Source organism: Vulpes lagopus, chromosome 4 (assembly GCF_018345385.1).
Source record: "Vulpes lagopus strain Blue_001 chromosome 4, ASM1834538v1, whole genome shotgun sequence".
Classification (NCBI taxonomy): domain Eukaryota; kingdom Metazoa; phylum Chordata; class Mammalia; order Carnivora; family Canidae; genus Vulpes; species Vulpes lagopus.
Genome location: NC_054827.1, coordinates 31,536,138 through 31,563,140, shown reverse-complemented (window position 1 = coordinate 31,563,140; position 27,003 = coordinate 31,536,138). Strand labels below are relative to the sequence as shown.

The window sequence follows — 27,003 nt, the reverse complement described above, 5'->3', positions numbered from 1 at the left end:
CCCGGCCTAATCCCTCCCTGGGGATCCAGCCTCTCCCTCCGAATGGGGTCAGTGAAGGAAAGGCGGTTCAGTCCTGCCTTGCAGGTGGCCCTCCCCTCCCCTCTCCCTCTGGTCGCTCCCCCTTCCCCCCGTTGTTTCCAAGTGCCCAGCCTTGTCAGAAGAGAGGGGACCATCTGGTTAGTCCTTGTTTACTGCACACCCTGCCAGTTTGAGCTTATTAATCATATTTACCCAAGTATCTTAATTACTCCCTGTCTAGCAACTTGCTTTGCACTCAGCTGTTGACCTCTCTTTTTTTTATTCCTTTCTATCATTAATCACAGGAGCAGCGCGCGTACAGGAATTCCTGCCGCTTGGATTCCGCTGGCACCGCTACCACTCCCCGAGAGGAGCGGCTGGAGTTCACGGCTGGTTCCTGACAAACTTCCTAATTAATCTGCTGAAGATCAGAGGAGGACTAATAGGAGCTGAAGACTGTGCTGGGCCCGTCCCTCCGCCCTTTCCCCGGGTGTGTGCGTGCGTGTGCGCGCCTGTGCACGCTTGCAGGGCTGAGCTCGGCAGGAGGCAGAGCCTCAGCGGCGACTCAGCACAATAGCCCTCCTGCTGCTGCCACCTACCTTCCCTGCTGTGGGAGAAGGACTTTTGTCCTCTTGCTTGCAAGTTTGGAGGAGCGCCCCCCCCTTCTGCTGTCAGGTGCGCGGTGGGAGGACCCCGTCCAGCCACCCTTGCCGCGGGCCGGAGCTGGGGCCCGGCGCAGGCAGGAGCTTCTCCCTCGCGGAGGGTGGATTCGAGCTTCCTCCCGGGGCCCCCCGGACCCGCGGGCCCAGGGGCGGCGAGGCAGCGGGACGGCGGGGAACAGCCCGCGGAGCACAGGCGGGCACAGCGAGGGCAGCGCCCCTGGTGGGCCGGCCCGGGCCCTCGCAGGCCCCGCGCGCCCTCGCTTCCCTTCGGCGGGAGGCAGGGGTGCGGCAGGGCCCGCGTCTCCAGGCCGGGAGACACCATTAAGGAGCATAATTTGTTGATCCAGGCTCTCCTTGCGTTTCAGTGCAGAGTGGCATCGTTTTCTTTATGACCTCGTAAAGTCACAGCCGAGAGGCCGATTTGGAAAACAAACTGCCTCAGGTTGACAGATAATTAGATACAGGGGACATATTATATGCCTTTGCATATAAATGTGCTCCGAGGCGTGTTGGTTCATCTGAAGTTGAGGTTAAAGGCGCGCCAGGTATTCCTGACACATCAGGATATATATTTTCATACGGTCTCGGGCGCTGTGTTGGTTTTATAGCCCTTTCATCCTGGCGCTGACTGATGGGGAGCAAGCGCGAGCCCACTTCCAGGAGCGCGGCTGCGGCGGCCCCAGGAGCCTGGGGAGCCCTCCCCCGCCCCCCCGCCCTCCCCCAGCCCTCCCCCAGCCCTCCCTCTGCCCCGCCCCGCCCCGCCCCCGCCGCTGCCCCAGGGGCAGTTCTTGGGCTCCCAGCTCCCACGCTGCGCGAAGGGCCAGTGGCCAGCTGGGGGCGGTGTGGGGGGCACGGGGTAGGCAGGATCCATTTATCTTTTCTTCTCCCCCAATATATTTTTTTTTTTTTTGCATTCTGATGAGTCCAATTGGTTATAAAATAGGAGCCTGTCAAGACTGGGCCAGACCCCGGTGGCATTCTCTCCTAGGGGCAAGGAAAGTGATGGGAGTGAGTGAGTGAGCGGCTCTTTTCCAGAAGGTTCTGTGGACTGTGGGGTCTGCAGTGTGGCAGCTCGGCCGTGCTGGGAAAACTCCCCTTTCCCCTGGATCCGGTCTGGGGGAGCAGAGCCAGAGTCTGGGGCCAACCCGAGGAGGTTGGTTCTGACTTTCCCCTGCAGCTTCAGGTGGCTGGGCTGGGGACATGTGTCCCTGCACACAAAGTTCCAGGCAAATTCATCCCCACCAAAATGTAAAGAGCTTAATTTAATGCCCTTTGGGAGTAATTTCAATTTAAAAGTGGCATTACAGCCAGTGGCTGAAAGAATGGTTTAGCGGTTAGTCATCTTCCGTTTGGGCAAGTCACTTAATCTCTTGGAGTCTGTTGCTTCATCTTAAAATATGAATAAGGAGTAGTAGTCACCTTATAACATTGAGGAGATTAACTTAGATAACACTTGTCGCACAGCGCTTCACGCAGAGTACCTAGTCCGTGTTAACTGTTTTTAATGATGAAGATTAACAGAGCTCATCCTCATAAAACAAGATCAGAGAGGAGAGTGGCTCGGCCCCAAGGAAGGGGCTGTGGGACAGGCCTGTCCTCAGCACAGTGTGGAGGTGGCAGCTGGCTGGTGAGCTGGAAGGAGCCCTGATTCTTGGGAGGTCTGGTGCCGGCTCTGCCTCTGATTAGCTGTGTAATCCCGGGCATTTCACTCACTCTCTCCCACTCATTAGGCTTCTCATCCGTAAAATGAGGGGCCCTCTGGGGGCCGCGGGGGCCAGCGGCTGACCCCCGGCTGGCGGGTGGGGTGGGCCTGGGGGTGGGGCACTCTCCTGTCCTCTGCCTGGCCTCTGCGAGGCCTGCTGTCATCCTGGCTTCTGGAACAGGCCTGCAGGGTTTTTCAGGCCGAATTAGAGGGCCGGGGGCACCTATTAAGACTTCAGGGAGATGGTTGAACAGTTCTCAGCTTGAAAGGATCCTCCTCCTTAAATCTTGCCAGGGGTCTATTAGAAAAGGACAGAGGGGGAGGGAATGAAAGGAGAGAGAGAGAAGAAGAGAGACAGAGAAAAGGAAGGAGAGGGAAAGATAATAAACCCCATAGGCCAGCCCTAAGGCCTGTTGAAGGAGATGGCATAAATAGAGTTGCTGTCACTTTGATGAATTAAATCCTCTGTTAATTAGGATGCATCGATTTAAGGGTTGTCCAAGCAGATAGTCCTTTCCCCCTTCCCAGCAAGTCACCGCAGAGGGAGGAAGCCAGAGAGGGATGGCTTTCTGTGTTCCTTGCCTGATTGTGGGTTTCTCTAGCAGGCTTCATTAATTAGCCCAGAACATCGTCACTCCACTTTTCTCGGGGTGCCATTCTTCTTCTTCTTTTTTTTTTTTTTTGGTTGCATCTTGGCAGTGGACTCCACAGGAGCTTTCTGGAGAAAAGACTGCCTTTGAACCCTACTCTTCCTGGAATACCGCTCCACAGGGTGGTCTGTTGATTTGGAAAGGGTCAGGAAAGGGTGAGTGGTCGGGTGGAAGGACATATATGTTGATCTCTGGGCCTGAGAGACAGTGTCAGGGATGATTGAAAGTCAGCAGGGCAGCTCACATCCAGCTCTGAGTTGACCCGATGTCAAAGGGACTCTCCGTATTGCCCTGGGAGGTCACTAAAACCTCAGAAAGAGAACAGAGTGAGGGTGCCTGTCTTGCTCTGTGGGAAGCCCTCTCTCTGGAGCCCTAGTTTCCTGGAGCCATCACTGGGCTGGCTGGCTGGAAGCCATCCTTGTAAATCACCCAGCTGTCCCTTAGGGCAAATCGCATTGGGTCCCAGGAATCTGAAGTTCCAGTGGCCTGTTCTGGATTCCATTTCCAAAAATGAAAAGACATCGTTCACGAGGACTCGTAAAATCTGAGTGTAGATTGAGTATTCCCTGAGTATTAATGGTTCAGCATTTTATAATACTGGATTAATGAGTGAAAATACCTTGGAGGAGCAAGACCTAAAATCAGCAAAGTGATTCATCTTCATTTGACCCCTTAGCTCCCCAGGGGGCCATGACTCAGGCCAAGGAATCATGTTCCTCAGGGCCTGGAGGACACCATAGAGATGAGCTTCTCAATGGCTTCCTTTTGATTCAACTTCCAGAGTTGTTTTATAAACAAAACAGAGTCTGTAAGAGAAGTCTCTCAGGTTTGGTCTTTCCTATCAAAACTCTAAAAATCCTGGTGTGACTAAAGGAAGGGAACTCTCACGTAGACTCTCCCTTGATTCCCCACAGCCCCATATATACTTATATGCATGCATCCTCATGCTCATGCAGAAAATGTCTTTCTGGAATTGCCTCCGCAGTTGAGTGAGAAAAGAGTTTCCTTGGTAAAAAGAAAAAAAAAAAAAAAAAGAATTTCTTTCCTTGGTTTGAGGAAGAAGAATAAACTCATAAGATGGAACCGTGTGCTTGAGTGTGTTCAGAATTGTAGACTCGCTGACTCTTACCCAGCTGAGAGGATTTGCTCTGTTTCTGCCCTGGGTCTCAGATCACACGTTTCCCTGGCTGCAACAGGAGAATCTCTACCTGGATCATCTGATCACAGGCCAGAATCTCTCTGTTCCCCCATTGTCCTCTGTAAGGGGGTCTGTTGGGGCCACAGCGCTGAGGTTCCCACTCCTGGGGAACCTGCCTTTTCCCTTCTCTGTTTCCAGGCCAAAGGGGATCTGCAAGGGAGGGGTCAAATTTGTCTTAGCAGGTTGGGCAAGCCAAAGGAAAGAGGTGGAGAGAGGGAGGAGAGGGAGCAAGACAAAAATTGGAAACAGAGAAAATAACTAGAAAGAAAGAAGGAAAAATGCAAGAGGCCGAGGCAAGAAGAGAGAAGAGGAAGAGAAAAGATATTGCCAAAGAGGAAGTGAGCGTGCAGGCGGGAGGTAGAGAAGAAGCAAGGAGAAAGGAGTGGAGAGGCGAGAGAATGGATGGCATGTTGGGGGGAGGCCCGAGACTGGAAATCAGAAGGAAGAGAAGGGATCAAGCAGGTGCTAGGAACAAAAAGGGGGGGGGGCGTTGGTTGGGAGGGGGCGAGAGAGGAAGGCAAGGAAGAGGAGAGCAGCCAGGGGGTGGAGGAAGAGGGGGAGCGAGAAAGTGCTGTGCTGTGTGGATTATTGTGTGTTTGTCATCTGGAATGGTATAAGCTGTAGGTACAGCATCTCCTGCCCATGATTTATGGTCCCTGTCAGGCAGGGAGCGCGCTTTGTCTGCTGTAGCGTGGAGGATGAATGCATTGCTGTCATCCCAGCCTGGCCAGCCTTTCTCTCTCTCTGCTCCGAACGCTCGCTCCCCATTTCACGCCAGTGAACATAAACAATCTTTTGTAAACCTGACAGTCACACTTGCTTCTTTGGAAACATAAAGCAGAAATGTATGACTCGGCTTTCATTACCCAATTTCCTACGCTATATAAAAACACTCAGGAAAGACATGTAAGTGGTCACGAAACCTGGGAAATTGGAAGTGTCCTGGAGGGGGAAAGAAGAAAAAAAGGTGGACGGGGGAGGAGGGGAGTTTGGGGGGTGGGACACTGGTGAGGAGAGGAGATGATGTGTCTAACCCCACCACATCCTTCCCAGAAAATGCTGTCTGATAAACTGGGCCATCCAGACACATAATTATATTATGTTTCTGAATAATAGACATTTCCTGCCTGAAATGTTGCTTTTTTCCCCCCCCTCCCTCCCTCCTTTTAACCCAGAGTGCAGTAATGAAACAGTCTTGAGATCAAAGCTGGCTGATAATGTTGCTTTGTTTTTTTTCTCCTCTTTCTGCTTTGCATTTTTCTTCTCTACTAGCCATTCGGCTAACTCCACTGAGTCAAAAGTGTAACTTATTTTTAAAGAGCTATTAGGGTGCAGATTGCAGTAACGTCTCTTAGCTGGAATGTCTCAGCTGGGACATTGAGACCCGGTGGAGAATCTGTATCCATCCTTGAGTCCTCGAGCCTCACCGGCCAGAGCAGGTAAAGGCTGCCCGTTAGGACCTAGGGCTGGCGGGAGGCTCCAAGACACGCTAGCGGCTGGCCTAGAAGCCACTGGACACCTTCCCAGGCTTTTCTTCTGAGATGGATGACTTCTCTTCCTGCCTTCAGTTATATTCAGTTGTAGTCTCCTATCCAGTAGAGGGCAGAGGACCCAGAGGTGCTCTGGTCACTTCCATTGTGCTGGGGTCCTGGCATCTAAAGTCTGGCATACAGAGTTCCTGGTGAGGTTACTTTGGTGGCATTTTAGGCCAGTGAGGTTCCTGACTGTGGATCTGTGAAATGAGAGCTGTTCATAATTACTGTAATCGCCTCCTTCTTTCAGACCAAAATCTTTGAGAGGCATGTGAGTTGCTTTAATTTCTTCCACTGTCTGCTTTTGAACATAAGAGGGCCTTGGAGTATCTACTGAAGAGTAGAGCACAGTTTCATGGACTGGAATATTATAATTCAAAATTATTTTGAATACCTACTAGGTGCCCACACTATATTAAGGTCTATAAAGTGCATGCTCTCAAAATGGTTTTTGTTTAATTGGAAAGGTTGTGATATATAGAGGTAGAGAGCTTGACCAGAAAGATCTAATTTAGACATGCATGCCTCCTTTTCTTCTCTCTCTCCCACCCCATCCATGCCCAAGTTTATTCATTATTCTTCCAAGATTGTACTCTTATTGACCTCCTCCATAAAAACCTTCTGCTCTCTGCAACCCCTGGTGAGTGGTCCGTCCCCCCCCAAATGTCCAGAACTTATTGTCTGTTCCTCATCTGTGGTGATTAATCATATGCTGTCTTGTGCTATTCTCACATTGTTTTCACGTCTTTGTGCGTACTGTCCCTTGGGGTCGAGATTTTCATCATGTCTCATTGCTTTTGGTATCTCCCTAGCAATCAATGTGGGGATTTGCTATAAAATATACCCAAGACTTTTGGAAAGTATAGATCCCAAGACTTTTTCAGATTCGCCAATTTGTCCCAATATATAAGGGCAGTTTTGTATAGATTTCTAACTTTTTCCCTAACAATATGTTCATAAAGAGTTATGTTTAATTTAAAAATACTAACATAACAATTTAAACATCTTTTAAACTCATTCAACAGCCATCTATTTTGCACAGCGCAACATAGTTTTCATTATTTCAAAAGAATTCCAGCATGCATGGTGAGCATAGAACATGAGAGCACATGGAGATTAGGTGATGGGCGGTGGCTAGTCTCATCTACCTGCTGAATTGGTCCTTTCTGCTACTAACCTTTCACCATCATGATTCTCACTGGTACCTCAATAAAATTTTATTTTATTTTTTCTAGTTTTGGGACTGTGTGTTAGCTCACATATAGAGAAAACCACTAAGGAAATCTACCAAGCATCTCTGCAAGTTGGTGCCCCAAATCTGGTGATTATTTGGAAATTAAATCATCCCTGAACAACACTTGCTTACCCTTCTCTCCCACCCAGGGGTCCCCATTCCCTTTTTTTTCTTCTTTCTTTCCTTCTTTCTTTCATTTCATGGTAAAGGTTTATTTCGTGGTTTGGTTGGTACAGTCTTATTTGTAATCTAAGGAGGTAGCATAGTGTAGTGAAAACACATAAGCTTTGGCTTCAGACTGGGTTTCACCATTTTACTAGTTATGTTGTCTCAGACAGATGACTTCTTTTTTTGTGTATTTTTTGCAGATGACTGCTTTGAAGCTCAGTTTTCTCATCTATAAAATGGGCAGTATAATAACTCACTCACCCAGTGAGGATGAGACCTGTAATGACTATTGCATAGTAGATACTTATGTTCATTTCTTTTATCTCTCCATCGTCTACTATAGATAGAGCCCCCATTTCGTGACACTTAAACATAGGGCTTCAGGAAACCTCAATGCTCAAATCTCAATGCTGGCAAAACTTAGGTAGGAAATAAACAGGCAGCGTGCTGAGCACTCCTAACCGAGATATATATAGACTCTGATACAGGCTTGGATTGCTCTGGTGCTCTGGAGGAGCCCTTCCTCTGTTATTGTTAGGCGTGCACATTGGACAAACAAAGTAAGCACAATGAGATGAATTTAATACCTGCCAGGCAGCAGAACAAATGTCGTTGATCTTGCTGATACTATATAAAAAGCACAAAAGTGGATCTAGTTTGGTCCTATGGCGATTTATAATCCTTTTGCCATACTAGGTAATTTTCACTAGGACAGACATTCTTTTGCCCACTGGGGGCTGAGACACCAAATTATACAAGCTGCTTATACCACATCATTAGCAGACAGCCTTAGAAGTGGGGCTTCTCATGTGCCCAGAATCAGGAGAGTATAAAGCAAAGAGGGAGTAGTTGAGAATACAGTTGGACTCTGTATTAAGAGCATCCAATATATAGAAAGCACAGATCCTCTTTCACTTCTAAGCACCACCCCCGCCCCCCCCCCCGCCACAGGTAAAATGAAGAGAAATTATTCATAGGACAGAAGAAGAATTTCTTCCCTTTTAATGATTCTTAGAAGTAGCCAGCTTCCTGAGTGGGTGTACAGAATAATTTACACTCAACTGAATAGGTATCACATTTTATAGAAGAATTGGGGAAGACAGAGAAATGACATTGGAATGTGCTGTGTTAGGGCTATGAGATGACAGATCTCATTCCCAACTGCCAAAAGTAGAGAGCATTTATTTTGAGGAGACTTAAGATGGTAATAATGCTAGCATGTTCCCAATAGTTGGCCAGCTAGGTCTTCTCTAAAATCTTGTCTGGGGCCATGGAAAAGAGATTTGTGTAGGTATCTCAGCCACACCTTTGGCTTTCAAACCCTAAAGCTGACTGGCCATTGCCAACGTTCGAGACTTAGGATAGGAAGGCCCAACTTTGCCAGTGAGGAAAGCCTGGCTTCTTTCTCTCATTATTATTATTATTTTTAAAGATTTTATTTATTTATTCATGAGAGACAGAGAGAGAGGCAGAGACACAGGCAGAGGGAGAAGCAGGCTCCATGCAGGGAACCCAACATGGGATTCGATCCCGAGACTGCAGGATCAGGCCCTGGGCTGAAGGCAGGCGCTAAACCGCTGAGCCACCCAGGGATCCCCCTTTCTCTCATTATTAGATGGCTGCTAAAGCTGATGGCTATTGTGAATAAACCCGGCATTAACTCTTGCTCTGCAGTTCTCATCTTGTTTGGATCATGGAAGTCAATGCTTTCTTCTCTACTGGCTTTCTGCTACTGTGGAAGACAGCACCCCAAAACTTAGTGGTTATTATCTCACAGTTTCTGGAATTTTGAAACAGCTTATATGGGTGGTTCTGACTCAGGACTTTTCCTGAGGTTCCAGTTAAGACATTGGCTGAGGCTATAGTCATCTGAAGGCTTGACTGGGCCTGGATGATTCCTTTCCAAGCTAGCTCAGTTCCTCACTAGGCCTCAGTTCATCTTACTGTCGGCAGGAGGCTTCGGTTCTTTGCCAGATGAACTCCCTCCACAAATATGCTGGAATTTCCTGACAACATGGCAGTTGGCTTTCCCAAGACCAAGTGATCCAAGATAGCAAGGAGGAAACTACCATGTCTTTTGCGACATAGTCCTGGGAGTCACACACCCACTCTTGCCACATTCTGTTTGTTGAAAGTGAGTTGCTATGTCCAGCTTATTCTCAAGGGGAGAAAGATTAAGGTTGACTTCCTGAAGAGACATATTAAAAATTCCTTGTATTTTTCTGCTTCTATCCTTATACATTTATTTAAATATCATAGCATTGGACCTTTACCTCCATTCCTAGACATTTCCATTTTCATACTATAAACTTAGCAAAATGGGATGTTGAAATTGAATAAGAATATAAAATACAAATAAACGCTTTTACAGATACTTATTAAGTATGCAAAACCAAACAGAGCAGAAGTGTGGTCTTGAATATTTTCCCTTCATGTTCCTTTTATGGCTTACGCTGGGTGAGGCCCTTCCCCTATCTTTTCGGTTTTCTTTATAGACTTTCTTCATTGCCCAGGGACCTTTAATTTGTGTTTAAATTTATGGTCATTTATTTGGAAAATATTTGAGAAATATGCATTGCCATCTTGATGAGGATGTTAATGGAAGTTTTTGAATATTAAATCACAGGGAAGGTACAGTTTCCATAACAGAACCTCTTCTTTGTTTGCTTCAGGGATCTCTTGCTCCAAATGTAGCGCCGCCTGAGTCAGCTAAGATGCTGCCAAACTTGACTTTGGCCAACAGACCAGTTTTATTGAGTATCAACACAGGGATTGGTCATTTACTGGATGGCTGAAAGTATGTTTTGGCCATTATTAGCAGGGGTTCCACACTAAAACTGGTGACTTTTAACAGGCCACTGAACCTAGGATGGCATTCAAATACATGAGGTTGGCCGTATATAAAGTTTTCCCAAGTCCCCAGGTTCACTCATTCAATCATCCATTTATTCAACACATGTTTATTAATCCCCACTTTGTGTCAGGCATCATGCCAAAGTAAGATGGCAAAGAGTTTCCAAATAAGCGGGAGAAAGTATTAATATGAGGAAGTTGGTGCTGGATATTTTTACCAACAAAGAGCTGGCCGCTAGACTGATGTTCAGAAATTCCAGAAGGCAGTGACTAATTAAAGAGAGGGACCCAGGACACTTTTTAAGACCTTGGCATAGAGGCCCAGATATAAGAACTGCATTCAGGGTGGGGCTAGCTGCCAGAGATAAGGGAGACATCCAATTATCAGACCTGAGGTCAAATTAACAGCAAGCAAGACTCCAAGCTAAGTCTCTGAGCTTGGCAAGCATCAAGTTTTCCAACTGCGAGGAGAGTTCACTAGGAGAAACCCAGAGCCCAGCTGGGCCCAACACATCCCAGTTGCTTTCATGTGGTGGGGATTCACCAGGATGCTCTGCAAAGGAGAGAGAATGAGGAAGGAAAGGAAGGCGGTGTGATGAGCTGAGAGAACTCAATGGGTCAGGACAGGATCCCAGGTGTATCCCCAACACCTCCCCCACAAGGCCCTGCTGCTCAGCCACCTACAAAAGAAATCCTCCTGCCTCCTGATGCAAAGGCAGAGGAGGAGGCCTCAGGGGAGGCTTAGAAAGGGGTACCCTGTCTTAGCAGATCAGACGGGCATAAAGTCCCCTTGAGGCTCAGGGAGGTTTCCACCCTCCTCTCTGGCAGAGGCAAGCTCCTTCTCCTCAGGGGGTTCATTTCAATGTTAATGAGACTAAGAAGGTGGGCAAAGTTGTTTTCTTCTAAAAATTCCATTTCACCCTTCCTTGCTCTCTGAGCGAACCTCTCTGATTTAGATTCACTGTGTTTAATTAAAGCTGGGTTTGTTTTTTCTTCCTCTGCTCTTTCCACTTCTTGCCAAATCCTCTCCCCCTCCCTCTGCTTGAGCAGACTGTGTTCCTCAGGCTGTCCCCCAAAAGCCCCAGTCCTTGCGGGGGGTGGAAACCTCTGGAGGTCAGCAGAGTGGGGCTTTGTTTCTCTGCATTGCCATCTAGGATGAAAGAAACGTTTTGCACTAGATGGTGCTTTGGATGAGCATACTCCTCATTTTAGGTGAACCTGAAAACCCAGGTAGGAAAAACTTGGGTTGTCTGAAGACTAATCAACTAAGAGAGGAAAGTTTCTTGATCTATAAGAGAAGAATGGGACAGAAAATGGGAGGAGACGGTTCTCTTTTTTAGGGAAGTACTCTTCCCATCAGACAAGTATTTAGAACAAATTTCCTTTAAATGGCTAACTCTTCTACTGCATTTCAAATAGGATGTAATCAACAAAATGAAGACTATAAAATATTGTAAGAGTCGAGGCCAGTGTTAGCTACCGTTTATGTGTCTGGTCCCATGGAAGCGCTTTTGTAGATCCAGTGAAATTTTTACTGAAGCTTTATATTATTTTACCTATTTTACATATGAAGACATCATGACTCACAGGGGTTAAGATTCGTGTGGAGGTTCATATAGCTTGCAAATGATAGAACTGAAATTTGCATCTGGATTTGTACAGTCCCCAAATCACACATTTTCCTGTTCTATCCAGAAAGGACCTCAAAGGTCACCTAGATCTGAGCAATTCAGACTGTACTGATTTCTCAGAGTCTACAATGGCAATCTGGGGGCAGGAAGAAGAGGAGTGCTGGCTGTGAGGCCTTTCACATTGGGAGTCTCCAATGTCCAGAGGAAGGTGTGGAAGGTGTACTAGCAAGCTCCAGCCACAACTGGCTAGTCAGAGCTCTTGATATGGCTTGACTACTTTATTATGGTCAGACATCTGCTTGGTGGAATGCTGGTCTCTTGGTCTTAGGCCTTTTTACCTTTCTATGTTGCCCCTCACCTCTGCTGGGTAAACTGAGGCACCATGGCATTCAGTACTTTTTATACACAGGGTGCTCAGACTGGCAAGAACTAGTACCCCTTCTCCAATGCCATTAATGATTGTTCATCTTCAAGCTCAGGGATGCCCAACAGAAATAGGATGCAAGGCACATGTGTAATTTAAAATGTTTTAGTAGCCACATTAGAAAAAGTAGAAACAAAGAGGACAAATTAATTTGAATAGTATATTTTATTTAACTCAATATATCTAAAATACAAGCAATATAAAAAAGCAATATAAAGAGTAATGAAAAAAAAAGAGTAATGAGATATTTTATACTCTTTTTTTTTTTGTACTTAGTGCTCAAAATCCACTGAATACTTTTCACTTATCCCACACTTAGTTCTGGTGAGCCTACTGCAGGTGCTCTATAGTCACCTGTAACTAGTGGCTGCTGTATCAGAGAGTGCAGCTCTAATTCATTAGCTCTTCTGAGAGCAGAGGAGTTGATCCAGTTACAGGCTTTTCTCCCCGGAGCAGAGCTTTCTGGTTTCTTGATTCCAAAGGGAAGATTTGGGGAAGCAGACAAGTGTGTCCACTTCGTCTCTTCATATATTCCCTGCAGAAAACATCACAGGGTTGATAGCCTTCTCCAGCAAAGATGAGCTGTCAAGGGAGAGCATTTGGGTCCATATCAACATGTGGCCCTAGGTGCAGAGAGCAATTCAGAGGGGGATCACAAACTATGGCTCATGAAAACACATCCTGTTGCTCTTGTGCATTTCTGTTGAGACAAAGATTGACCAACTGTTTACAATCAGTGGAGGCAAGCTCAGCTCTTGGGAAACTGTGAAGCAGGAGAGGTTTGACTTCAATGTCCCTATTACCCCCTTAGCTTGCTTTTGTTCTTCAGCCCCCCAGGGACCCAGACTTCAGTCCAGTGGGAACCTCAGTTCCACCATGCTCCACCACTCAAGGACCATTAGACTGGGTAGAAATACAGAATGCAAGTGGTAGCCCCATTTGCTATCACATGCAGTCCTATGTTGAGTCCTTGGTGGTTTGAGACTTTTGAGGAAACAGACTTTTGCTTGGTGTACAAAGATTGAGGTAAGATGTGTAGACTTGATTGAAGAGATGTCATGGGTCCTGTAGAGGGGACAATGACCAGCTGAGTCTCTGGCCCTTGGTTTCCCTCTCCTTGGGCACTGGGGCCTCTTCATAGGGGAAATTCACCCCCAACTCTGAGACCCACTCTCATTCTTGGGCAGGGATGAAAGAGAAGACTTGAGGCCAGTAATCCTGATTCAGCTGTTGCTTTTGCTTGATTCTGGTTGTTTTCTTTTGGCACCCCCATTTCCAATGATTCTGGATCCCTCCCTTATACTCTTGGTACTTTGAAAGATTCATATCTTATCCCTTAGACATATGGTGCCCTAAATTTATATCAAACTCTGCCTCAGATGGGAAGCCGAATTCTAGTCTTGCTTGGTCATTGATAAGGTAAGAGAATTCCACTCAACCAAAAGAAACACAAGTGCTAGTGCATTTTGGCAGTGTTATATGGGATGTGTTTTACATTTGAGGAGTAAGGAGGAAAAGGTAACTCCTTCAGTTATATTATTAAGCCATCTTGCACAAGGAAGCAACAGGAAAATAGATTCTCTACTTTAGCTTTTGTGTCTACTGGTTCCTTCCAAAGTTGTGCTGCCCCAGGAGGAGAGGGTGCTTTACCAGCTCTCTGATAGTATGTTAGTTAGCTCAGAAGTGAAACCAGCACACTTATCAGAATGACAGAAATCAGGACCTGGTGGTACCCAACATTATGACCTAGTCACATCATCATGGAATCAACTTTAGAAGGTGCCTTGCAACAACTGTTTTGATTTGACCTGGACTCCACCAGCTTCCTCCTTACCTCGTAACCTACCTTTACTCCCACACCTTCCACACACTCTTTGCTTTGGCCACACTGGCCTCTTCACTGTTACTCAACTCACCAAGGCTTTGCTCTTACTGCTCCCTTTCTCTGGAGGGCTTATCACCCTCACATTCATGAGGCTTACTTCCTTACTTCCTTCAAGTCTTTTTTCAATGTTTCCTTCCTGGTGAGGCTCTCCCAATCACTCTTGCTTCTCTGTTTCAGGCTCACCATTTCCATCCTGTTAGCCCGTTTTCCTTGTCTTCATGGCATTATCATTACATGCCATTAGCACATGCCTTTATTTGCTTATTGCCTGTCCTTTCCACTGGAATATAAGTTTAAATAAGGGTAGAGACTTTGTTTTATTCATTTCTGTGTAGAGCACAGGATAGCCCATGGTATCTGGGAGATGAAAATGAAATGTTGATTGAGTAGCCAGATAAATGAAGCATCTGGTCCACATTCCACCTGTCTGTGGCATTCTAGGCAGATTCTGGGTTCTCCTCAAATATCTTTACAAACACTAAATTCTACAACATCTATTGTTGGATGGCTCCAACTGTTCTCAACTGTGGAAGGATGGCCTAGTGGAAAGAGCAGCAGAGTCTTTCTAATAAGATAAGCCTGAGATGCCTGGGGACAAGCCTGGGAAAAAGCAGCAGGTTATGAAGCTCCTCATCTGGCCTGGTCATGTCATCACTTTACAATGGGATGTTGGAGGATTCATTTCATCTCTCTGGTCTCGGTCTTCTTTTCTGAATAATGGAATTGGGTAGACATGTTAGAAAGAGTGTCCCCTGACCAGAACAGAAGCCTGCAGAGCTGCAGGAATCTGACAGAAGTAAAACAGTAATGCTGTTTACCCTAGATATTGGATCTTATGAGTGTATCGCCTGGTGTGTGTGTGTGTGTGTGTGTGTGTGTGTGTGTGTGTACGTGTGTGCACGCACACATAGGTAGATAAATAAGCCATCTCAAACTAGCTGAAAGATTCACTTGGCTGAGGCTGCATCACCTGTTTCTTCCCTATTCCTCCACACAGCCTGTACAGAAACCGGGACCAGCTCAAAAGGTTGATAACTGACTTAGTACAAGCACAAGAATAACTGCGCATTTATGTAAAGGGTTTCTCAAAGGAGCTCTCAGCATTCTGCAGATAATGGACTTATTTATCCTTAGAGCACCTCTGTGAGGCAGTTACAGGACAGGGGTGACCAGACTCATGCAATAAATAATGTCAAGAACAGCATGAAGCAAAACTAGCCTATAAGTCTGAAGCCCTGGAGGAGATGGGATGGCCCAAGGTCACTCAGGGGTTGGGAATAGGACAAGCATCCATGCTCCAATGAGGTGATTTGTTCTTTCTGGCACTTCTGCTCCCAGGGCCGAACTGCATGTCCCCTGGGCAGCACATCTCAAGGCATATTCTATGGGCTATCAGAGCTGCTCTCATTAACCTATGGATTAATAAGTTCCAAAAATATTGGGTTTCACAGAGTTAAACAGGTTTCTTTACTGGAGGACTTTGTAGACACATCAACAATTTATTTTGTTCATTGTCTATCTCCGAGAGGGGTCACCAGGATGCAGAGTTACCCAAATTTACTTGTCCATGGAAACTTCCTTCCCCAGGATCTCACTGTATTGATGAGAGGCTGATTTCTTAATATCTGGGACCAGGACTTCCCTTGTAGAAGGAGATACCTACCTGGGTCTAGGGAAGATGTTGGCAAGCCAGGTGGGAATGGGGGTGACTTTGTAAGTATAACTGTACTGGATGCTGAGACATCAAGAGGGAAAGCTACTCTGAAGAAGACAAAGGGAAGAATGAACCGTTTTTGTTCCTGGGAGGGAGGAGAAAAGAGAAGAGGAGAGAAAGAAAATGGGTAAGGTAGAGAAGTCAGTGGCTGGACGGGGTCAAGATTCAGTGAAACTCCAGGGTGGTAGGAGAACAAAGGACATTTCATAAGGATTCCTACTGCCTCATTTGGAGCTGCTTGAGCTACAGTGTAAACCTCTTTCCATGATCTTCCCCTCCCATTTTAGGGAAGTCTACTAGGGTCATGTATACTTTGTAGAGTGGTGCGCATGTGTGTGCGCACACGTGTGTGTGTGTGAAGGGATTGTGAGAGAGCTTCATTCCATCGCTGAACTTTTGTGACAGGAGAGCAGACAGCATTAACATACACAGGAGCCTAGAGGCAGAGATGACCATGAGAGGTAAGCCTTTGGGTGTCCACATAACTCTGAGAGGATTGGGTACTTGGGACTTGAGCTAAAATAAACTCCCTAGGATCTCAATTGTCGCAGTGGATGTGGTGTAGATTAGCTGACTCCTAATGCTGTCCTCTGACGTGTCATCCTAGGGGCCTGATTACTATCTCCATTTGCACCATAGTAGTTCAGGCATCTGTAGCCACAGAGAACACATGTCTTCAGACAGTGATCCGATTTCCCCTTCAACAGTCTGTTCTCCAGATTGAACATACTAATTTCTTCCACATGTCTCATATGACTAGTTACCAGACTTGTCATCATCCTGGTCACCCTTTTTGGACACCCTCCAGGGTTTCAACGTGGCTCTTGGGGTTTCACACGACACAACAAGTGTGGTCTGCCCACTGCCAAATACAGTAGGGTCCCTACTTTCTGTGATCTGGACCTTCTGCTTCTACTAAGGAAGCCTAAATTTGATGCAGTGTTGTGTTTCTCTAGCAGTCACATTGCGTTCTTGACTCCATTAAACTTGTGGTCAACTAAAATCCTTGTCAGGTAATAAATAAGTTTTACCCATTTCGGTCACAGCTGTTCTGATTGTATGGTATTACTGCCACATGGGTGAGAGCTGCTGCGTTTCATGTCATGTTATATAATGATTATGGTTTATATCACGTTGTGATGGGGGAGGATGTCTTCAAATACATGCACATGTGCATAGGCATTGAAAGCTACCATGTGCCACTTTAAGGAGTGCCTGGGTGTAAGGAAGCGATAATTAACAGCGTCAGTCACTAGCAACTTTTTTCTTTTCTCCCTGCACGACGCAGCTTGTTTGTCAGAGCTCGCTGATGCACTAGTGATAGGTGCTATGTAAACACATAGGTAGACAGAGGGAGAGCCTGGCAGACGGTGATCGTAGAGCAGTGCAGAGACCCCCATTGCAAACATCCTTAACAGTCATGACAGCCACAGTGTATAAACAGAATTCACCTTAAACAGCTTTTAAGTGCTTCTGGGGTAGGAAGTAGGGATGGCGAGGGTGTCGAGGTCTTCAATTATGTTAGCTGAGTTTCTGTCTTCTGTCAGAGTTGTGTTAAAAAACATCTCCCAATGGAAGTGGTTCGAGAGGGGTCAGAAGCCCCCAGAGAGCCATTTGTCCTTAACCTATGGCCTTGTAGGACCATGGGCTTACGCGGGAAAGAGAGAGAGAAGGTGTTTTCTCATCTCTGGCTCGCTAGCTGTGTGACCTTGAGTAGACCAGCCTTTCTGAGTCCCTTCATCTATAAAAGGGATTTTTCAGAGGGGACTTAGAGGATATTGGAAGGTAGAACTAGTGCCCTGCTGCCCTGGAAGAGCTATAACTTAGTGACCCGGCATAGTAATTTCCCCTCTTAGTCAGGGTCCTGTTTGGAGAGACAGTGGCCCGGTCATTCACACAGGCAGTATTTTGTGAACCTCTTGGGGGTCAGGCCTAGTGGTGGGGTCATGAACTTTCACAGCAGACAGTGATACCATCTTCCAAAGCTGGCAGCAGAGACCAGATCTGTGCATCAGTAACCACAATGCAAGGTAGAAGTGGGAAGCATTTTAAAAGGTCAAGATAACGGAGAAGGAAGAGTGTACCCGGAGCGGGAGGGTGGGTAGGGAGGAAGGGAGGCCCATAAGGGTTGGCATTTATGCTGATCCTGAAGGAAGAGTAGGAGATGGACACAGAAAGGGTCAAGAACTCCATTTTTGAAGAAGGGAACAAGTGTGACTCCCATTTGAAAGCAGACGATCTGATCTGATTCAGCTCTTACCCCGATTATGATCACAATATAATACGGCAAAGCATTCACATGCTTGGCACCGTGGGGACTCTCTCTGCGGAGGCAGTGGTGAGGATCCTGTGGTTCTGTTCAGTAGTGTACTAGGGTGTGGGTAGGGAAATCATGAGAGACGGGTTGAAAATCATTTCCAGGAGGTTTGCTTTAGTTCTGCAGGTGAGAAGAGCTCTGAGGATTTTGGAACAGGGCACTGACATGATCTAAGTAGTAGCTTTAGGGGAGTGCGTCAGGTCACTTTATCTGATATGAATGGAGAGTCCCCTCAAGGCTCTCTCTTAGTTGTCTGAGGGGCCTGGAATCATATTTTAGTTTGAAATCATGAATTCAAAGGTAGAGGGCATGTGAGACAAGGCTGAAATGAACCCACACAAAGCTCCTTAAATCTAGAGGAGTGAATGATTAAGTGATTGGTTAGTCACCTAATTCAGTCATTTGTTCTGTAGACATTTAGGAAAGATGCAAATGTGTCAAGCACGGTGCTAGGGAAAGGAAAAATGAACAAGGTCAGTTCCTGTTCCACTCAACCTCGAAGACTCAGAAGGAGCCCCTCTTCAAGAAGTCTTTCCTCAAACGTCCTCTGATGATAGCCTCTCCCTTCTCTCAAGTTAACTTCTAAGATGCTTCCCACTTTCTCACGTAGCTCACTCTCCACAGGCGGAGTTAATAGTACACTTGATTCCATGTGGGAGGCCATTTTGGAGCTCTGCATGGAGTATGATGTGAGTAGAGAAGACAGGCAGTCAGAGAAGACTTCTTGGAGGAAGTAAAATCTGAGCAGGACCTCCAGAGAGGAGCCTGGAGAGAAGTAGAGTATGGAGGGAGAACTAGAAGCAATTGGAGTTGTTACAGCAGAACACGTGAAGCAGGAAGTTGGGAGAGATATGGTGTGTGTAGATGGTAATCAGATCACAAAAGGACCATGTGCTGAGGAGTTTGGATTTTATCTGATAAATGACCAAGAGCCACTAATGTCTCAGTCTGAGGCAGAGGAATGACATGGTCAAATTAGAATTTTCCATGGATGATAGTAGCAAATACTGGGATTGTGAGGACTGTTTTAAGGGGCTTTGCAAATAATCCTCACAATAACCTTATAAAGTGAGTGTTAATATCAGCCCCATTTTATGGATGGGAAAACTGAGGCATAGAGCTTAAATGGCTTGCCCAGGGCTGCACAGATAATCTGAAGACAGACCTAGGATTTAAAGCTGGGCATTCTGGCTCCTGAGTCCATGCTCTTACCCAGTCTGTTCCACTGCATTCTGGACATCAGGGAGCTATTCCAGGCAGCAAGACTAGAAGTGGGAGACCCACTGGGAGGTTGTTGCAGAAGTCCTGGTGAGAGATACTGAAGTCTTTAACTAGCAGTAAGAGAATGAGGTGTAATCTAGAAATGTTAGAGGGAAATCCATCAGGTATTGGTGACTACTAGGGGGAGAATGGAGTCAATGTTGAGCTAGCTAGGAAGGGCTGGTAAATATTTCAGACTGTGAGGGGACAGGGAGATAGTGGGAGGAAGGCATCCAGGATGATCTGGGGAAAACACAAAGCAGAGGACACAGCTCCTTCCTGAGCCGGGAGCCCCTGCTTAGGTGTCCTCTAGGCAGGCGTACACGCTGCACACGATGGGAATAATTCAGAACCAATGTGTGGTGTTCGACCCCCTCAGACCTGAGCTGCTGCTAATAGAAGAACATTTGCAAGGACAGCGTTAACAAGCAGTGGCTTTCCAGCCCCCCCCTTGCCACCCCAGGCCTGGTGGTAATGAAAACACGTTTACATAAACACAGAGGTCATGGTCACACCACCACCCTTATGGTAAAGCGTTTCCGAATACTAATAGTTTTCATTTAATGCAAAATCCAGGTTGTACAGGAGAGCTTAAGGTGACCCGAAATACCACTCTAAATTGCACAACTTTATAAATAAAAAATCATTCTGCAGGCGATATTACTCCAGTGTTCTTCATCTGAGCTGGAGATGGGGAAACGTCTGAAATTATATCCCAACAAGAACCTTATGGTACCAATTAGCCATTAGTTAAATGTCAAATCATCAAAAAGAAACTTGGTAAAGGGCCTCTCCCTAGGCCACCAGCACCACAATAAACGTCTTACTGTGCACAGATGGCAGCCCTTTGGTAGGTGTTCACCATGAGGGGAGCCACTTGGGCAATAATAGTGGGCGGTCCATTTTTGAATAGTAACTGTGGGACAGGCACTTGGCCAAGGCCTCTGTTAATACACGATGGTAGATGTTTGGTTGGTGCTGATCACAACTCGAGCAAAGAACAGGGGTCTTAGAGCCTGTGTCCAGTCTCTAAGTGGTTTTTAAACATTAAAAACTTTTTTTAAATCAGTGAAATCTCATGCACACGATCTCCTTTAAATGGAACCTCAATAAATAACACATAACTGAGGGGGCAGGGTAACCCCTTCTCGCATGGTAGGGCCTGAGGCACCCTAGGATTTTGCATCCTGAATATGATCTTCATTTTATAAAGTAGGAAGCTGAAACCCAGAGAGAATAAGTGACTTTCCCAAGAGCACATGGCTCTAGCTTGAGGCAGGCACTTCCCAAGTCGCTACCCACCTCACACTTTACAAGGCATTGTCACATATTTTTCTTGAGGTGGTTCCAGCTGTGGGCACAGACACTCCCATGTTAGCCAGCAACTTGATGACATGAAATCAGCCCTGGATTATGTGGCAGCAACTTGGGTTTGAGTTCCAGTTGCCACTTACCAGCATTGTGATTCCTACCAAGTATCTCTTAGTCCTGGCTTTCTCATGAACAAAAATAGAAATAATCATCAGATTTGTTACGAGCGTCTCACAAAAGGAGTAAGTGAGAGCATTTGGTGAGAGGCTGTATTTATGGATGTAATGATGGCTGTTTGAAGCAGGCCTGGGTGGCCCCCCTATGGAGGCCCCAGCCTGTGCTCATGCAAAATGGAACCACATGGGATTTTCAACCAGCCCGATCGCATGCTCAGCATGTGAGGATAGGCTTTTTGGGGTTGGCAAAAAAAAAAAAATACTGCTGCATTTCAATCCTTGCTCTGTGCCCATCTTTCTAGCTCCAACCGTGTGTCCCATCTGCCATCCATCTAGGCAACTGGGAAGGAGAAAAGGACTTTTCTTTACCCTCTAGTTCCTGGGCAGCATTCAAGAGTTATGGGCTTTTGCTCCCCCAAGAAAGAAACATTATCCTCAGCCTTCAAGGGTGAGGATTCTTGCATGTAACAGGACTGAGTAATGGCTCTTCTTCGTCTCTCATACCGGAATTTAAGAGGACCCTAGAGCAGCTGAGTTTATTAGGACCCATAAGAACCATCCTATAACCAGGACACCAGTAGCCATAAACCTCTACCTTGAAGTTTGCAACAAATCCTGAAATGGTGAACTAGGACGAGCTCTTGTCTCTGTCAGCAGAAAAAAATAAAATAAAATAAAGGGAGAAATGCAAACTCAAGCAGAAAAAGAGAGCCAAGAAGGGAAAGGGGGAAGAATGAGCAAGAGTAATGACAAAGGTAATGCCATTAATGATGGTGACAATAATAATCATAACATAAAAAAAGCAGATGGTGTGTGGGAATATCCTCACACGTGCCCTGAAGTCACCTACGCAATAGGATGGGGCCCAGCTTGTGACAGGAAGGGGGAAGAAGAGGCAGTGAGAGAGGAAGACACATGCACACCCAGGGACACACACGCACACACAGGTACACACACACACATGCACACAGATGTATACAGACATGCATGCAGGTTCACCATGCACGCAGATGTACACGGACACGCATGCCGGTACACCATGCGCACAAGTGTACGCGGACACGCACGCAGGTACACCATGCACACAGGTAAGCACACACTGCTCTCGTACGCGCGAGTGTGCGCGTACACATACATAGCTTAACAGTGGGGAGGATAAGAAGGTGCTTGGAGGAAAGCAAAACCCAGGTAAACAATAAATGTCATCTAGGGGCCTCGTAGGCGCCTACCACTGATGGAAGAACATTTGGAGCAGGGTCTGAGGTGAAGGAGTGGATACTCCCTCCTCCACCCCATGGTGCTACTCAGATGGGGCACTAACTCTCCTCTGAGTACTGTGAATTATTTGAAGCTGCCAAGGGCCAGGCCTCGGGGTAGCAGAGAGCAGAACAGGCGGGAATGCATTTGGCCAGCGTGGCCACCGCACTTAGTGGCAGCAGTTGTCTGAGGGCAGAGCTGGGCAACAGCTCGGGGGAGCAACACCTCGCAGGATAGAGAATATTTCCGTAAACAGCATGAGGAAAACACACACACGGCGGCCCCTCCTTTGTAGGGCCCGGTTTCCCCCCAAATCCCACTTCATCCATTTATGGCCCCTTGTTCTTTGGTTGCTAATACAAAACCCACTGCTCCCTAGTAAACAGAACAACATTTTTATTCAATGCAACCCCGTGCCCGCTTCATCGCCCAGGCTCTCTAGCAACCCTTTGGGACAGTTTGGTCAATGAGAGAAATGCTGAGGTTCACTAGTGGGTTCTGGGAAAACTTTTCCTAATACCAAGGATAACGAAAGCCTGAGTCATCCTTTCTCCTCAGTTCTTCCCCTGGACATGGTCATGATGTCTGGAGCTGCATGAACCATCTTGTGACCACAGAGTCACAGTTGGCGGGGGCAAGGGGGGGGAAGTAGGGGGGCAAAAGCCAATACCCTAAGGATTATAAGGTAGACATTCAGAAAGCCAGCGCAGCACCTCCAACCTCTAGACTTCTGTTATGTGAGAAAAATAAACCCTTCTTTGTTTAAGTCACCATGAGGGTTTTTTTTGTACTTGTAGCCAAACTCAATCATAGCTGGTACATTCAGGTAGAAAGGACTTTGGCACTTTTTTTGTTTTTTTAACTTCCAGCCTTCCTGCTGCCCCTTTGTAGCTTGTGAGACTTAGTTGCCAAAGTATTAAATCACCCCAACATTCTTGGCGGTGTGAAATGGAGTGTCTTGGGCCGGGCTGGGCCAAATCGAGAAGCGTCGGGGCCGGGGCCGGGGCTGGCTGTGAGCTCTCTGCCCCGGCCCAGCTTGGTGCCAGAGGCCCTCTGGTCCTTCCTTTGGTCTGTTTCTCCCTCCTTCTCTCTCCCCTCCATGATCTCAACTCTCTCTGGTGTCCACTTTGTGCTTGCTACTCTGACGCCGTCTCTGATCTAGAATGGGTTAACTTTTTTATTGATTTATTTTTTCTTTTTGCGAGTGTGTAGGGAGGAAGAAGAGGGAAAATAAATTATACATCTCCCAAGATACGATCTGTAGTTAATTCTTAATTAGGACTGACAGATGCTTCCCCCGTAATCCTATTCCCAACATGTTCCATTTGCTTTGTTTGGTGCTGGAAGATATATTGTGACACAGTAATGACCTTTCTAAGCTTGTCCTGGAAGTGTTATTGGCATTCTAATGATTTATTGCATGTTCCAGTTGATTACAGGGCCATTTGTCAACATTTTATTTCTCTCTCCATAAACCTGTCTCCTGCGTCACAGACATTCACTGGCATGAAATTTAAACAAATACAGTATATAGCTCTTATTCAACTTCTGTTTGCGCTTGGCGCCTCTGGAGCAAACCCATTCTGGCCAAGAAGAGGGCTTTTTAGAGCTGTCGGAGCTCTCCCAGGGCAGGAGGTGGTCCCTGTGTGAGAGGCTGGGGATGCTTTCCTCTCTATTGATTGGCAATTCCTTGCTGGGAATCGTTTTTTTTTTTTTTTTTTTTTGAAGCCAACTCTGTCAGGCTTGTTTCCTAATTACTTAGGTGGACTCTGTCTTCTGGTTCCCAGGTTGTCATCTTGGGTCCGTCGGTGTGCTGAAATGCTTGCTTGGAAAAGGAGGTGTTGGCTTGTCCTAACCAGTCAGTCCAGCAGATTTACCTCTTAGCTCCTTACAACCACAGACTCACCACGCAGGTGACAGGACTGAGCACGCCCAGGGGACACGCAGAGAGAATGTGAGTCATGCCATCACCACACAAAGGCTTGAGCTGTTCCCAACTCGAAGGGTGACCTTGGGCCCATCCCATCTCCTCCAGGGCCTCAGACTTAGAGGCTACTTTTGCTTCATGCTGTTCTTGACATTATTTATTGCCTCAGTCTGGTCACCCTTGTCCTGTAACTGCCTCACAGAGGTGCGCTGAGGATAAATAAGTCCATTATCTGCAGAATGCTGAGAGCTCCTTTGAGAAACCCTTTACATAAATGCGCAGTTATTCTTGTGCTTGTATTAAGTCAGTTAACAACCTTTTGAGCTGGTCCGTGACACACGGTGGGGTCATGTGACAGAAACAGAAGATGTTACCATTCCAGTTCTCCTTTGAGGAGGTGTGCATGTTCACCTGGATGCCTTCACACACACAAGCACACGCACTCTCCACTCCCTGCCCCCCGCAACGGAGAGCACATCTTAAAGATACATTCTGAGCAGCGTCAGGGCTTAACTTCCCTCAGAGTCTTGCATCTGGGAGACTTTTATCCTGGTCCATAGCATTGCCTCCCATACGGTATGTGGCGAAGGCAGAGAGCTATGGCTACGCTTCTGTGCATTGTAGATATGGCCACATGTGTTTCCCACAGGCGTTCAAAATTACCAAGTTGATAACTGAACTTGTAATTAGTTTGCACGCTTTAGTTCCCTGAAAGCTGCTTTCTCTTGAATTATATCCCTCACTGAATGGCGTGAACATCTGCCCGGTGGCCCAGTTGGAAACCTGAGAAGCATCCTTGCCTGTATCCTTTCCTACGTCTTCCTGAAGTGCTGTTGGATTCTGACCTCTCTATATTTATTGGCTTCAACCTCTTGCCACCATCACATGTTTTCAGACCCTCATCATCCCTCTCCCGGACCATGACAATAGGTTCTTCATCAGTTGGGGGTAGGGCTTGCAATAGCAGACACCCATCCAATCTTTCTGAGTCTCACAGTCGGAGTGCTTACTGGGCGGATATGTGTGGTGCAACACCAGTGAGAAGCGAGGGAGTCAGGACGAGAAGCCAGCCAGGAGTCGAGAGATCTCTGGAGACCAGGCAGTTGGATCTCTAGTCAGGTCACACACTATTCCAGTGATCTAGTTCTGTGTAAAAATTGCTCAAAGCTTAGTGACTTAAATGACAACATTTGTTTTGTTCATGAATCAACAATTTGGGCATGGCTTGGAGGGGATAGCTTATGACTCTACCTGGTGTCAGCTGGGCTGGCTTGAAGGCTGGGGCCCGAGGATCATCTAAAGACTCCCTCACTCACATGTCTGCTGGCCAATGCTGGCTGCCAGCTAAAAACTTAGCTGGGTTATTTGCTGGAACACTTACATGTGTCTCCTCCATGTTGTCCAGGCTTCCTTGCAATATGGCAGCTGCATTCTGAGCGCAGGCTTCTCTGGAAAGAATGGGCCAGATGGAGGCCATTTCACCACTTTTTATGACAGCATCTCTGAAGTCTTACAGTGTTCCATTGTTTCTCTTCTGGAGAGGGAATAGACTCTGTCTCCTGATGGGGAGTGCCAAGACTCTGGAAGCACTCAGGGGGGTCAGGAATATTGCTGTGGCCATTTTTGGAAAATACCATCTGCCCTACTCTGTGAAAAGTCTGATTTGGGAGCAAGTGAGTGGCTAAGTGGCTAAGTGTCTGCCTTTGGCTCAGGTCATGATCCCAGGGTTCAGGGATCAAGTTCTGCATCAGGCTCCCTGTAGAACAGGGAGCTTCTCCCTCTTCTGTGTCTCTCTCTCTTTATGTCTCTCATGAATAAATAAATAAAATCTTAAAAAAATGTCTGTTTCTATTTACCCCCTCAAAATGCAATGTTCGTAGAAGAGAACTTAGTGTCAGATTGGCTGTGTGGGTCACCGGTCTGGTGCTGGCTACTCCAGAGTAGTGAGATGGAGAATCTTGCCCTTTGGCAACAGAGGAGGAAATTGTCTTCCCCCAAGGCTACACAAAACGGTGGGGAGTTTCGCCTGAAAGGGAAATCGGGTTGCTAGTACAAAGGTGGTGAGGGGGATGTGAAAGAAAGTATTAAATTCTAGAAAGCCAAAAAATGACAAATACCTTTTACAGCCTGCAACTTATCTTTCCATCTCTCCTTAGGTCTTTATGACCCTGATGCCATGGTGATTTAAAATTCTATGCTGATTATGTGACTCTCATGCCTAAAATCCTCTGATGGGTCCCTGCAATTTCAGAATCAGTCCCAGACTCTTTGGCCTGGCAGTAGACACTATGGGTCTGGCCCTGACCTATCTTGCCACGTGTCTTCTGGCCACAGCCCACATACAGCCTTGCCACCGTGCCACCTATTTTGCCACTGTGCCACTTTCTGGATGTTTCCTATATTTGCTGTACTCTCAATAGCCTCTCAGTTTTTGTGCTTGAAAATCTGTAGATTCTTCTATATTAATGTCCTTCTTCTCCATCCTTGTGTCCCAAGCTAGTTTTTATTTGTTGATGGGTGTCTTTGTCACGGGTCACCATTGAGAAGGCTTCTTTGGACTTACTCTTCTGTTAGCCCTGGCTAAGTGGTGTGGTCCCCTTCTGTGTGCCCACAGCACTCCACAGCTGTACTGCATGATAACCTTTGCATTCCTGGTCAATTTCCTCAGTTGGATGGTGGGACCCTCAAAGCAGGGGTGGTGTTTTGGTGACCTTTGAATCCCTCAGAGCATAGGATGCTGCTGGCCACTTAGTGATTGTTCACTGAATGGTGGTGGTGTCCTGTGGCCCAGATTCTATGTTCTAGGATGACTGTCTCAGGAGAGGAGTCATGGAGGGAGGATGCTCTTGGAGCCTAGTGTTGGAAAGCCAGATGAGAATTGTTTCTCACCAGTGGCATGTGCCCCAGGGGGCTGGAGAGGTAGTCAGCATTACCTGCATTGCTGGACCACACAGATATTGAGGCTGGGGGCTTATGGGGTGGTCATAATTTGACCCTGGGGGGGGCAGGGAGGTATATATGCACACGATATAAACCTCAACCACTGCTGTGGTTCAACATCATCCCAGGAGAAATGAACACTTA

At 46.7% G+C, this 27,003-nt stretch overlaps 1 long non-coding RNA gene across 1 annotated transcript in view; it reads left to right on the top strand.

The window, feature by feature from the left end:
- The first annotated feature begins 408 nt into the window (after positions 1-408).
- LOC121488912 overlaps positions 409-27,003 on the top strand; it is a 44,941-nt gene continuing 18,346 nt past the window's right edge. The window contains exon 1 of the long non-coding RNA XR_005987214.1: positions 409-693. This is a non-coding gene — a long non-coding RNA (uncharacterized LOC121488912). The remainder of the gene's footprint in view (positions 694-27,003) is intronic.